The following is a 9,445-nucleotide window of genomic DNA, read 5'->3' on the forward strand; positions in this document are numbered from 1 at the left end:
GTCGGCGCAGATAAGCGCGTCCTTCTTGTCAGAGGGGACGGTGATGATGCTCATCGGCCCGGGCATCTTCAACGTGTTGTAAGCGTAATGTGATACTGCCATAAACTTGGCCAACGCTGGGCGGCCGAGGATCCCATTATAAGGCAAGGAGATCTTAGCTACATCAAAAATGATCTTCTCCGTTTGATAGTTTAGCTCACCCCCAAACGTGACGGGTAACATGACCTTGCCCTTTGGCTGACTCCTCCCCGGATTGACCCCTTGAAACGTGCCCGCCTCCTCGAGATCTCCATCGGGGATCTATAGCCTTTCGATCAGAGCGGGCGAGATCAAGTTCAGACCGGCTCTGCCGTCAACTAGTATTTTCGTCACCTTGAGGTTGCGTATTGTTGGGGAAACCAACAACGGCAAACACCCGACCGCGGTTGTACGGTCAGGGTGACCCTCGATGTCAAAAATAATAGGCGTGCCAGACCACTTCAGTGGCCTCTGGGTGCCAAACGATGGCTCTGCCGCAGTGACTTCTCGCGCCCACTGCTTCAGTTGGCGGTGAGAGGTATGCAGCGAGGCGCCACCGTTGACGCACATGGCCTCCGTAGCTTTCTGGAAATCATGCTCGCCGGACTTGTCGTCCTCATCGTGACCATCATCTTCCTCCTTCTTGTCGCGGCCCCGAGCAGGCCTCTCTTGTTGATTGTCCTTGTCGCGGTGCCATCTTCAACCGCCATGCTTCTTGTCGGACTCCTCAGCACCATCCTAGCCCTTCTCCTTGTCGCGCCTTTCATATTCCGCTTTCTGCTTCTCTGCAAGCAGCTCAACTTGCCGGCAATTCTAGAGGTCGTGGCCTTCGGTGCGGTGGATCTTGCAGTACTACTTGTCGGAGCCTCCTGGCTTGTCGGCAGCTGCCAAAGCCCGGCAGGCGACGCACCCGGCAACTTCCTTGCCGGGGTTGTCAACTTTGGTCTTCTCGGCGGCGCCGGGGTCGTCGGATTCCTCGACGACAAGCACGGTCTTGCCCTTACTCTTCCTATTGCAGGGTCGGCCCTTCCTTGCCGGGGCGACGACGTCTTTGTCTGTGGAGTCGGCTTCCGCGCCGACATCTTCGCCGGGGTACTTCCTTCCTTCTTTAGCCCGAGCGCACCTATCGGCCAGAACATACAGTTCGGCTACATCCTTAACCTTGTTCATCGCCAGCTCCTCGCGCATCTTGCGGTTGCGCACATTCTGATGGAATGCACTGATGACAGCGGCGGGATGAACATCTGGGATGTTGTACTGCACATGGCTGAACCTTTGTATGTACTTGCGCAGGGACTCGCCGTCCTTCTAGGGGATGACATGCAAATCACTCGCCTAGCCAGGAGCTTGGTGGCCTCCGGTAAAGGCACCAACAAACTCGGGGCACAGATCCGACCAAGAAGAGATGGAATCCATAGGCAGGTGCATCAACCATGACATGACGTTGGGCTTAAGTGCCAACAGGAAATAATTGGCAAGCACCTTATCGTCAGGAGCCCCGGCAGCTTGCATCGCGATGGTATAGATGTTGATGAACTTCGACGGGTGAGTCTTGCCATTGTATTTTTCTCCGACCTTAGGCTCGAACATGCGGCGGGTGGGCCACTGGAACTACTACAGCACACGGGTGAAGGCTGGACAACCCACCTCATAAGGTAGGTCACCGGCACCCCCGGCGCTGGGCGGTCCACAGTGGGTCCTGCGCACCTATCAGACTGATGGCGCGTGTGTCGCCACCGCTCGATAGTTGTTCGAGCGTCTTCTTGAGCTTGCTCCTGAAGGACTTGGCGTTGGTCGCGGCGGGCTCGCGGGTCAGACGACGCCGTAGAAATGTTCATGCGGGCATCGGCCCAGCGAGCATGCGGCTGTTGTCGCGACCGTGGGGGAGGAGAGTGCACCATGGTCGCAGCATCCCTGGTCCTCCCACCGCCGGCATGCACCGGCTCGACAGAACGCCGGCACGAGGGCCCTGCTGGGCACGACCCATCTTTGTTGGCGAAGCTGATGAGGCTTCGAATGGTGGCCCTCCACTCGTCGAGCTTCTCCGCTGCTGCGGGGAAGTCGAGGAGTAGTTGCACACATGCCAACGCTTCCGCTGGCGTGGGTGGCAGTGAAAGCTACATGCACCTTGACGCACTTCGACTTATAACCACATTAGAAGGAGCTCTATCACAGTCTCGCTGTCGTGCGCCATTTCCGCCAGTGTCTGGGCGCGCATGCCATACCGGTGCATCTTGAGAGTGACGCAAAGGGCTCTTCCCGCGGTGGTGTCCGGAGGCACCAACGTCGCGGTGTTGCTCGTCACGCGCGGCCTGGGAAGGTCGTGGCATGGGCACCCGCTGGGGCATCTAGGAGGTCACCGCGCCACCCGTGATCAGCACGGCCCCGCCCCTGGGCCCAGCAGCGCGCGACTCGTTGTCTTGGGCACGCACGCCGCCGCTCACCTAGCTCCGATTGCCAGAGTGTCGTGGATGCTCACGGGCCACGTCTTCGCCACCATCCGCGACCGCTCTATCGCCCGCCTGCGCTGGGACAGGTGGTTTGGCCCTAGACGAGCCGACTGTCGTGATCGCCTTCTTCTTGGGAGCCATCGCGACGGAGGAGTCGATGAGTTGGCTTCAAAAATGGATTTCTACAGCCTCAGCGCCCCTACCTGGCGCGCCAAAGATGTCGGGGTTCTGGAACGACACCTATGGTTGCGGGGCATGGGGCTGCGCAAAGAGCCGGTCTAGAAGATCAACTCGGTGGGATTTTGATCGAGGTTCGGCCGCAAGCGATGCGTAAAACCCTAGTCCTGCTTTGTGTGTATTTAGTGTTCTTGAGTTCTTGAACTAGCTGCGATGCATGCCAAGTCCAAGAACTATGAATCCTTCCTCAGTATGCATCGGGCATCCATTTATATGTCAAAGGGGTTGCCACAGTGGCACACAGGAGGTGGAAAGTATGTATAGTGTACAAGTTTATATCCTGACATTCTAGGACAAACGCATTTAATGCATCGCCTATGTGTCCTCTTGCTTTATCGGGGACGGTAAAGAGGCCCGTCCTGTCCATCACTGCCTCGCCTGGCTTCGACGCGCGTCCCAGGTGACGAGGCATGCAGCGCCACGCTGGCTGGCTAACTGCTGAGCTGGTGCGGTGGCAGGGTCTTCACGAAGATCTGCATGCCATCACGCAGGTTCTTGGATGGTTGGCCTAGAAGCTGCATGCTGCCACGCAAGCATGTGCCTAGTTGGTGGGTTGGTCACCATGTCAGAACGGGCATGAGGTAGCGAAGCTTTGGTAAGTGTGGGCCTGGCTTTGGCTCCATAGACACCCTCGGCAAGGCCCTTGCCAGGATCTCGTGGGCATCCCCGGCAAGGGTTGCAAGTGTCCACAGCAAGGGTCTTGCCGGGGGTCTTCGGCTTCTTGTGTTCACCTAGGCCTACAGGCCTTTGGTTTCCACAAAGATCTGCATGCCACCATGCGGGCGCTCCCGAGCCTCGGTCTTGACGCTTGTCGATGGCGTCATAACTCTCAGGCTCGAGGGTGGCGGTCTTGCTGGTGTTGGGCAAGTTGCCCTGGCATGGCTCTTTCCGGGGCCATGTAGGCCGCCCTGGCAAGGCTCTTGCCAAGGGAAGCCCATCTTGTCCCTTTGCTCTTTATGCTTCTGGCTTGGATGCTGCCTCGGCAGCTTTGTATCTTTGCTTCCTCTGCCCTGCCGAGTCCGGCCGCAGGTGTGGCTACGACTACCCGTGCAGAAGAAAGGGGTACAGAAGGGCCCCTACTTTTGTACACCTACAATGGGCATCCAGGTTCCGCTATTGGTTATTGACCGGAGAGGTGTCTCGGTCCTGTCTACATAGTTCCCGAACCCGTAGGGTCCGCACGCTTAACGTTTCGTTGACGATATAGTGCTATATGAGTTATATGATTTGGTGACCGAATATTGTTCGGAGTCCTGGATGAGATCACGGACGTGAAGAGGAGCTCCTGAATGGTCCATCGCTAAAGATTGATATATAGGACGATGGTATTCGGACACCAAAATGTTTCAAAGTGTACCGGGTAGTCATCGAAATATCGGAGGGGGTATCGGACACCCCCGAGAGGGTAATGGGCCTATTGGGCCATTAGAGGAGAGAACATTAGCCCACAAGGGGTTGGCGCACCCCCCTATGGCAGCCGGCCAAGTGGGAGGAAGGAAAGGGGGGATTCAGCCTCCCCCTTCCTTCCCTCTCCGCTCTTTCCTTCCCCCCTCCGGCAAATATGGTAAGGGGGCGCCACTTGGAAGGACCCCAAGTAGGATTCGGCCTACTTGGGGGCGCCTCCTAGCTGCTCCCTCCTCCCCCACCTATATATATGTGGGAGGGGGCGCGTAGCACAACCAGAACAATTGCTTAGCCGTGTGCGGCGCCCCCCTCCACCGTTTACACCCTCGATCATATTTTCGTAGTGCTTAGGCGAAGCCATGCGGAGATAGCTTCACAATCACCGTCACCACTCCATCGTGCTGCTGAAACTCATCAACTACCTCGTTGTCTTGCTGGATCAAGAAGGCGGAGGACGTCACCGAGCGGAAAGTGTACTGAACACGGAGGTGTCGTACGTTTGGTACTAGATTGGTTGGAGTGCGAAGAAGTTCGACTACATCAACTGCGTTAACAAACACTGCCGCTTACGGTCTACGAGGGTACGTAGACACACTCTCCCCTCTCGTTGCTATGCATCTCCTTGATAGATCTTGCGTGTGCGTAGATTTTTTTTGGTTTTCCATGCAACGTTTCCCAACAATATGATATCAATGTTGTTTTACTTGTTTCTGTATGTCATAAGTATTTGATACTAATTGATTGCTTTATCAGCCATTTGCAAAGATAACCCACAAGTATAGGGGATCGCAACAGTTTTTGAGGGTAGAGTATTCAACCCAAATTTATTGATTCGACACAAGGGGAGCCAAAGAATATTATCAAGTATTAACAGTTGAGTTGTCAATTCAACGGCACCTAAAAGACTTAATATTTGCAGCAAAGTATTTAGTAGCAAAGTAATATGGAAGTAACGGTAACGGTGGCAAAAGTAACAGTATTGGTTTTGTAGTGATTGTATCAGTGAGGACTTAGTCGTGGAGCCATCGCGATGGGTTTAGCTTAAAGGGGTTAATCATGACAAAGGACACGAGGAGTTATACTGGTTCGGACCCTTACGATGAGGGTAAAAGCCTAGTCCAGTTTGTAGATGGTTTTGCTAGGGTCTCGATGAGCAGGGAGCGAATACGCTTGACCCGACTCTCGATCTGTTGTTTCCTGTCCTAAGCCGCTGCTAGGTCATCCCCTTATATACACAGGTTGACGCCCTGTGGGCTACAGAGTCCCGGCCGGCTTACACAACGTATCTGGCTTGGTGACTTTCCTTACATGCCTTACAATACAAGTTTAATACATGGCTGTTTATATCCATGGGCCTTAAACCGCCTTCGGGTCTGGGCCCTCTACCAAGCCTATCTATGAACCGCCATATGATCTTGGGCTTCATTGTGATGAATCGTCATAGGGATGACCCGGCCCCTCCTGGGCGGGTCATACCTAATAGTTATATCCCCAACATTAGGCCCCAGGTTGATTTGGACTTGTTCATGTCAATCTTCAACACTTAGAAAAATCCTTCCACATCTGTTGTGAAATACTTATAACCCGCCATGACGTCATCTCCAAGAATTTCGGAAACCCGCCACGACGTCATTTTTAACGAATCTTTATCTTAATGTCTTCCTGAAAATCGAGGCGTCCAATTAGCTGGATAACCATCATTTGGCCTCCTTGTCTTTCGCGCATGCCTATTTTTCTGTTTCCTTATAAATAGGACCATAGAGTCATCTTTCATTCATCTCATTCTCCTTTCTTCCTCCTCGCGGCGCACCGACCCGCACGAGCCTCGCCGCCGTCGACCTCCGTCTCCAACCTCAACTCCGACCGCTGCATCGCCCTGAATAGACCAGAAAACTGCGGTGCCACTTCACTGTCCTAACAGTATCAGTAAGCCCTCTTCCCTTCATCATAGATCTCTCATTAGGTTTTGTTGGTGTTCGTTGATGTTCGTCAGCATTCGTCGCCGCCCTTCTTTCTCCCTATTTATCTTCATGAGTTAGATCCAAAAACCATATGAATCTTGCACAGTAGTAGTTTTAGCACTTGTTTTTGACACTAGAATATATCCCCACCACGACAGATCTCCTTTAGGGCACCTCTGCTTTTCCACTATCACCTTTGTAGATTTTTCGAATTTATTTCCTTTTTTCTCAACAACGGTAGATCCAAATTTGCACCCTCAATCTGCAGAATATTTTGTCCTAACACTTAGCAAATTATAGCCTTGGTAGATCTCGAATGCCTTTAGTCATTGTGGTTTATTCTGCCAGTTTATTGTTACCTCATATATCATTAGCCCTTGCTTAAGCCGCCATGTTGAACATGCACTGTATTTGCTAACTTGCAATTTTAACAATCATCTTGAGATGGCAATTTCTTTCCTGTCTTTTAGGTTGTTCTTTCACCATGCCGCCCAAAACAATCACGACCTGCAATTGGGTTCCCTCCATAGTCACTGAGGACACTTTGAAGGATTTCGTCACCGTTGGATATTTGCCAGATAAGAGTGTGATGCATTACCGTGTTCCTGACCTGGGCGAAGAGAATCCTCGGCCTAAGGACGGTGAAGTTATCGTATTTACTAATCATATGAACCAGGGTTTCTCGCCACCCGACTCTAAATTCTTCAGAGATATCCTACACTTCTTCAAACTCCATCTGCAAGATATTGGACCCAATTCCATATCAAACATCTGTAACTTCCAAGTCTTTTGTGAGGTATACCTTCAAGAAGAGCCTAGTGTTGAGCTTTTCAGAGAGTATTTCTACTTGAACCGGCAGAACGAGTTCACAAATGGGCCCAACTTGGAACTTGGCAGGATTTCAATTCAACGCAGACGAGATGCCATCTTTCCTCAAGTAGCTCTGCCAAGCCATCCTAAAGACTGGAACCAAACAAGGTTCTACTACAAAGATATCTCTCCATCTGATGAGAATCCGTTGCCGGGTTATCAGCCTGAGCGCCTCGATTCAAAGTATCAACTCCCTGATAAACTTATTGCCGCCGAATGCAAGAAACTTGTCCCTACAATCAGAAAAGTTCAAGCCTTGTTGGGAAACGGGTTAACTGGAGTTGACTTAATCCGCTGCTGGGTCGCATGGCAGATCATCCCCTTAAGTCGTCGATCCAGCTTGATGTGTAACTATACCGGAGGAACAGATGATCCTCTACACCATATCTCTCTACGACTGACTGAAGAGTCTATATTTGAGATAGCGACCACACTTGTAAATAGTAAATGTGAAGACTATAGCAAAGTGGGCTTGAATCCTTTCTGCAAGATTAACCCAGCACCAGAGGTAAATTTTTTGATTTCTTTCTCCTTCAACACTTAAACATTGCATGACCTCCAATATGTTATCCTTCCATAGGCTAAATCTGACTTTTGGAAAGCCAAATATGACCATGAGGCTTCTAAAAAGGCTAAGGCTGCTGCGAGAGCCGCCAAAAAGACCAGCAGGCGGTCTAGAAAGAAGCCAAGCGCCTCTGAGTTGCTAAAGCTAGATGATGCCTCTGAGTCAGAGGAGTTGCTAAAGTTGGATGATGCCTCTGAGTCGGAGGTAGCCCTTGATTCTCTTGGCTTGTTTTTTAACAACCTTATTGACACTGACTATTGCCAGGATGACACGAGGGCAAGCCATGTTGTCGAAGAAGAGGTAACTATTATTTCCTCCGACTCAGAACCTTTACCAAGGCAAAAACTTCGACGGGTAACTCGGAAAGTAAGGTTTTCACACCCCTTGGCTTATTTACATCCTCATTTTCTTTTGAAACGACAGCAACATGAGAGCCGCCGCCAGACCTGGACCGGTGGAGACGAAGAATTAACCTCCGGTTTACCAAACACCCCTCGGAAATGCCAAAATGAGGTTCTTTTAACCTTAACTCTTGTATTTACCAATGAGTTGCTTTCATTAATCACTCAATTTTGATTCCATCTTTGTAGGAAATTTCCCGTTCCTCTTTTGGCGACTCATCGCAGACTCAATTGCCGACTTTCAAGAATGCCCCTGGGTAAAGATAATTATCTCTCTTCTGTTCCTTTATATCTTCATCATTATGCTGACTTGTCAAAATTCCTTTTAGCGGTCAAGCAAATACCAACAAAAACGCAATGGTGAAGAAGCCGGCTGTGGATCTAAAAGCTGCTGAACCGGATCAGTCCACCCTTGTGCCAGAACACCCTGAACGACCAGAAGACCCTGCTCTCAATGTTCAACCGGATTTACCTGAGCCATTTGTTGATGAGACCACTATTGATCCGTCAAGTATTGAACCATCAAGCTCAGCTAACCCGCCCGAGACTCATGGTGATGATGTTTTGATCACTGGAACCAGATTCGTTGAACCGAGGAATCCAATTGTACTAGCGAGACATTCTGCCAAACAAGAAGTCATGGAAAGACAGAAAGTGAGGTTTGATATCTCCCACTATGCTCACCTGAGTATTAGTGAAGTTTTATCTGGCTATGTCAGTCAAGTGCATTCTGGCCATGACTTGGAGATTGAAATGGTGAAGCAAATGCACTAGGAGTATGAGGTATGTCATCTGACTTATATCTATATCCTGCCAGCCCCCAAGTCTTCTGATTATGAGAAACTTGAATGATCTGTAGACTTGAAATATGTACAAGCTTCTGTTCTAGACTCCCTCCAAGTCTGGTTTAAAAAACTTTAAACCGGATTCTGATGATAGCATAACTTTACATTTGTAATCCCCAAGGGCCGGCTTATTTAGTATGAATGAGCCGGTCCTATTAGTCATTATGTAAAGGACCAAAACTTAACTGCATATCCCTCATGAGTCGCTGGGACTGTCAATGGCACACCCGGCTGATCTTTAACAAGAAAACAAGCAATATGCATTAGCCCCCAAGTGCCAAGTGTTATTGCTTGCAAAGCACTGGGGACTTTTTAGAAAGAGCCAATTCCTTTGAAAAATTTCGTTGACAGACATTAGCCCCCAAGTGCCAAGTGTTGTTGCTTGCAAAGCACTTGGGACTTGTATTTTGTAATCCGCCATGAAACTTAACGAACTTATGTTGTATGCAGGCTACAAACACAGAACTAGAAACTCAATTGTCCGAGGCCAAGACTCGGCTGGCGGCTCAAGAGACTGAGACAAAAAAGGCTGAATCAAAATTCCAGTTGAGTGTGTCTGAAGCAGAAAAATTGAAGACCAGCTTTACTGCGGAGAAAGAGGCTTGGGCTAATGAGAAGACTACTTTGACGCAGCCTGCTGAGAAAGCCGAGGCAGCTCTGGAAGAGGTTACCGCTGAACTCACCGGTTTAAAGA

The sequence above is a fragment of the Triticum aestivum genome, chromosome 6A (genome assembly GCF_018294505.1).
Source record: "Triticum aestivum cultivar Chinese Spring chromosome 6A, IWGSC CS RefSeq v2.1, whole genome shotgun sequence".
Classification (NCBI taxonomy): Eukaryota; Viridiplantae; Streptophyta; class Magnoliopsida; order Poales; family Poaceae; genus Triticum; species Triticum aestivum.